This window comes from Carcharhinus amblyrhynchos, unplaced genomic scaffold (genome assembly GCF_965287045.1).
Source record: "Carcharhinus amblyrhynchos unplaced genomic scaffold, sCarAmb.v2.hapA chromosome_361, whole genome shotgun sequence".
Taxonomy (NCBI): Eukaryota; Metazoa; Chordata; class Chondrichthyes; order Carcharhiniformes; family Carcharhinidae; genus Carcharhinus; species Carcharhinus amblyrhynchos.
In genome coordinates this window covers 144,271-149,877 of record NW_027650101.1, presented here as the reverse complement: position 1 = coordinate 149,877, position 5,607 = coordinate 144,271, and positions in this window count along the sequence as shown.

Here is a 5,607-nt window from a genome sequence, read left to right as displayed (position 1 = left end):
ACTGGCTGAGAAGCATCCAAAGATTGTAGAGATTTAGGGACATTGTGATAAATTCAATTTCTATCTTTATTTTTTAAATCCAAGTTAACTGGCAGAGGGGATCAGGAAGCAGCCAGGAAATCTCACAGATAAGCTGCAGTTCTGACTCTGAGGTCGCCCAGGGCCTTGGCTGATGAGAGAATAAGGAAACTGAGTGTTTCAGCAGAGGAGAGAGAAGGGTGTTCCTCACACCAAGACCAAAGACGCAGACAGACAAACCACCTGAGCTTAGGGGGCGCTCTCTGCTAATTTCACTGTGTGTTTGAGGGCATCCCACAACCTCCTCTCTCTCCATCCCCTCCTCAAATGGCCAGCCGGACTGATAGTCGCAGAGGGAAGACCCTGTCCGTTTGAGGTGGATAGTCAGCCCCTGCTCTCTTTGGAGCCAGGGCTTGATCTCTGTCCTGTTCACCATGAGGTGGAGATGCCGCCAATGGACTGGGGTGGGCACAGTAAGAAGTCTCAGAACACCAGGTTAAAGTCCTACAGTTTATTTGGTATCACGCACTTTCACAGCACTGCTCCATCAGGCGAGTGGAGAAATAGTTTCAGAAGTATGGTATATTCTCGCCAAAGTCACAATTGTAAGACAACGGTCAAAGTGGAGAGGATTGTGCTTCTACAAAAATGCAACAACAGTAAAAAGTCTCAACATCAAGTTAAAGTCCAACAGGTTTATTTGTTAACATGAGCTTTCAGAGCGCTGCTCCAAAAGCTAGTGCTGCCAAATAAACCTACTGGACTTTAACCTGGTGTTGAGAGACTTTTTACTGTGTTTACCCCAGTCCACAAGATACAAGAATGCAGACAAGGTCCCAACTCTCATTCCAACCATTATCTTGTAATTGAGTGTGTCTATATCTGCCCTGTTTGTGAACCCAACTCTCCACTCACCTAATGAAGGAGCAGCACTGCGAAAGCTTGTGCTACCAAATAAACCTGCAGGATTTTAACCTGGTATTCACCATGGGACAGGATTAAAGGGGCTGAATGGCCACTGATAGAAAGCTAACCAGCTGTCCAAATAAACACTCAGTCTCCTCTGGCACCCTCTCACTCTGGAGATTTTTACCTCAAATGAATCAAGTTATTGACTTTTAAATATGATTCCAAAAAAAAAAGCCACACAATCCTTCTTAAAAAAAACCTTTAAAATGTCCATTTTTACAAAGCTACCCAAACCCTCGCTGATTGTGGGTTTGATACCAAAGTTTCTCTAGGAAGTTGTTTCATTTTGTGTAGTGGCATTGTCCCCAAAGACCTTGGCAGTGAGGGCACTATCTGCAGCATATACCCACCACCACCTCTCCCCTCGTACTGAATCTCTGCAGGGAAGCTGGTGAGGGCAGCTCAGCTGGCCAGCTGTAGATCAGGTTATACAGTCCCCCAGCGCTTTCTCCAGGGAGAGCTCTCTCCCACCGTAGAGACATCCCCCTCCCCAGCGAGAAGGTGGGAAAGATCCCTCCAGCCGCAGACACCTTTCCTGGGGAAGTGCTGCCTTTCACCGGTGTTAACAGTGCCACTCTGTCCTTCACACCCTCCTGTTCCTGACTGCTCAGGGTGTGTTTATATCAAATTCCCACTTTGCAAACAGATGTAATGTTTGAGTTTTAATGTTCAGATTTGGGTGATTTTAGCAATCCATTTCTCACCAAAAGATTCTTTGCTTGAATTATGTCCTAGGATTAGCACTAAGCAATGGTTTAATTTTTGTGGAATGGGAGGGGAATTAGTGCGACTAAGACTTACTGTACAAAATGTTCCATGAAAAGGCAAACTCAGTTTTAATTAAACACCCTGGTTTGTGTCAGGAGATCTTTCCGCCTGAAGCAAGGGGCAGGGTGTGAAAATCCAGCTGTCAGAATGAATGGAAGGAGGGATCCAATCCAAGACTGCTCTCCTCTCTGACATGAGGAGTAGGCCATTCAGCCCCTTGAGCCTGTCCTGCCATTCAATAAGATCCTGGCTGATCTGATGGTGGTTCAGTTCCACTGACACTGCAGCAGGAGTCAGAGGGCTCCCTGATCGCTCCCTCCCCTACACCAAGGATATCCAGACCCAACCATCTTCAGCTGCTTCATCAATGGCCCTCCTTCCATCAGAAGTGGGAATGTTCACTGATGATTATGTAATGTTCAGAGTCTTGTCCAAATGCAGCAAGACCTGGACAAAATCCAGGTTTGGACTGACAAGTAACATACATCACACAAGAATTTAACATTCAATAGCATTATCACTACTGAATCCCTCCCCCCCACCATGAACATCTTGGGGGTTACCATTGATTAGAAACTGAATGGACCAGCCAAAGAAATACTGTGGCTACCAGAGCAGGTCAGAGGCTGGGAATCCTGCAGAGAGTAACTCACCTCCTGACTCCCCAAAGCCTGTCCACCATCTATATGGTACAAGTCAGGAGCGTGATGGAATACTCCTCACTTGCCTGGATGGGTGCAGCAGTACAAGCAGCTCAACACCAACCAGGACAAAGCAGCCCTGCTCAATCAACTCGCTAACCACAAACATCCACTCCCTCCACCCCCTACGCTCAGTAGCAGCAGTGTGTACTATCTACAAGATGCACTGCAGCAATTCACCAAAGATGCTTACACAGCACCTTCCAAACACCACCACTTCCATCTAGAAGGACAAGGGGGACAGCACACGGGAAACACCACCACCTGTAAGTTACTCCCTCCAAACCACTCACCATCCTGACTTGGAAATATATCAGCCGTTCCTTCACTGTCACTGGGTTAAAATCCCAGAACTCCCTCTCTAACACCTCTCAAGAGTGCAGTGGGTTCAAAGCAACTCAGTTCCTTCTCAAGGGGCAATTAGAGATGGGCAGTAAATGCTGGCTTGAGCCAGCGATGCCACATCCTGTAAGAGTTTATAAAGACCGGCTCACCCTGACCCTGGCTGAAATTAGATTTCCAATGGATTAGTAACTGCAAACTTCCCTCCTGTTACTCAGGATGAGTGTTTGAACAATACTTTTCAGTAAGTACTTACTGCAGTCTGTCTCAGTGAGAAATGCCATGCTGCACATTGGAGCCACAACCTCCTTCACTTTAGCATTCAGTAAGCACATTGAAATTACAGAACCCATGGCCCCCAGTCTGATACCACTGAATGGTAGTCCAGGGAATGAATAGACTCCTGCTGTCCCTGTCCCTTAGGGTCTCCCAATAAATCAGGACTTATCCTGAGTACCATCGGGTAAAATGATACCTGGCAGCGAGTAGCTATAATACAGTCCAAGGCACAGTAAGGACTCTCACAATACCAGGTTAAAGTCCAACAGCTTTATTTGCAATCACAAGCTGCTCCCTCCATTAGGTGAATGGAGAGTTGGGTTCACAAATATGGTATATACATATATATATATATATATAGACAAAGACACAACTCTAAGATAATGGTTAAAGTGGAGAGGATCTCCAAGTGGATTGCGCATATCAACACAGGCATTGAGTCTCTATCAAGATGCAAGAAAGCAGACAAGATCCCAAAAGACTTGCTACCATTATCTCCCAATTGTGTCTTTGTCCATATGTGCTGTGTTTGGAAACCCAACTCTCCATTCACCTGATGAAGGAGTGATGCTCTGAAAGCTTGTGATTCCAATAAACCTGTTGGACTTTAACCTGGTGTGGTGAGAGTCCTTACTGTGTCCATCCCAGTATCTCCACACATTGTAAAGGGTGGATGCCACTCCAGCTGGATTCTCACTGCCCTGCTCATTCTACCAAGGTTCAGAAGCGAACTTTCAGAAACACTTTAACAAGAATCTCCTTTCCAAAACCAATCACTGTCTTTCAGTGTCAGAAATTGGGCGAGGTATCACCACTGACATTGGAAAGCTCTGCAATCAAAGATCTTAATAGAATCCGGAAATGTCACTCCTGACTTTTTCCCCCCTGGAGCCACTGTGCTGTTATTTCAACACGTGAGGTGCCAAAAACTATTTTCTAATTAATACGTGTGAAATGAACAGCGAGTTCCTGTTTTGAGTGGTGTGGGGTGAGAGATGCTGCTGTGTGTAAGACTGATCCACCCCCTCTGAGCTCCTGTAGTGACCCAGTTCTGGTTCTCTGACAGGACTGCTCACTAACTTGTACCTCAACCCCTCCCTACGAAACAACTCTTAACACCCAGTGGTTCCCCAACAGCCTGCCCGTGTCCTCCCAAACAGGGCAATTCTATCCCTTCAGTGAAGTCTGTAGTCAAACTTAGAGTGGAAGCTAGTACCAATTAAATGAAAGCTGTTCTGTGTATTTTTGTAAAAGATACTTGTTAAATGTTTGAACTTTCTCTCTCTAATGTATGTTTTGATCACAAGACTGTGCAGGACATTGCTACTTTCCAGCCTTTTGTCTTACTGTTAGGGCAGCATAGTGGGTTAGCACTGCTGCCTCACAGCGCCACGGACCCAGGTTCAATTCCAAGCTCAGGTCACTGTGTGGAGGTTGTACGTTCTCCCCGTGTCTGCGTGGGTTTCCTCCCACACTCCAAAGATGTGCTGGTCGGGTGGATTGGCCATGATAAATTGACCTTTAGAGTTGGGGATTAGGGGGGTAAATATTTGGGGTTATGGGATAGAGACTGGGTGGGATTGTAGTCAGTACAGACTCAATGGGCTGAATGACCTCCACCTTCACTTTAGGGATTCTGGGCATTTTCAGCAGATTAATTCCTCCCAGACACCAGACTGATTGATTTGCTGAAGTGGTGAATGTGGCACTTTCTGAGGTTACCTGAACCCCTCCCCATTTCCCCACCACAGAATCTGATCAGCCCCAAATACTCATCTGCTCCCACCTGTATACCGACAACTCGTGTCTCATTCTGAACTGATTTGGGTGTTATGACTGACCCAGTCCAGTCATCTGCCCTGGCCACTGTCTGTTGGTGAACCAGACTGATCTCGATCGTCAGTGTCCATTTGTGCCCATAGCCTCTCCATTATAAAGACCAGCTACACCCACCTTCACCCCAGCCCTGGCCTACCTGCTGCTGACCCAAGGGTTAGTCACCACCCCATTATTACAAGCCATAGTCACAGCACAGAAAAGGTCCTTCAGCCCATCAAGTCTGACAATAAATTACGCTAATCCAGTCTGCATCAACAAAATATCATCCTAATCCCATTATCCAGCATTTAGAACTAGGAGCAGGAGGGGGCCATTTGGCCCCTCGAGCCTGCTCCGCCATTCAATAAGATCATGGCTGATCTTTTCATTGACTCAGCTCCACTTAGCCGCCCGCTCACCATAACCCTTAATTCCTTTACTGTTCAAAAATCCTTGCCTTAAAAACATTCAATGAGGTAGCCTCAATTGCTTCACTGGACAGGGAATTCCACAGATTCACAATCCTTTGTGTGAAGAAGTTCCTCCTCAACTCAGTCCTAAATCTGTTCCCCCTTCTTTTGAGGCCAAGCTCCCTAGTTCTAGTTTCACCCGCCAGTGGGAACAACTTCCCTTCTTCTATCTTATCTATTCTCTTCATAATCTTATATGTTTTTATAAGATCTCCCCTCATTCTTCTGCATTCCAATGAGTA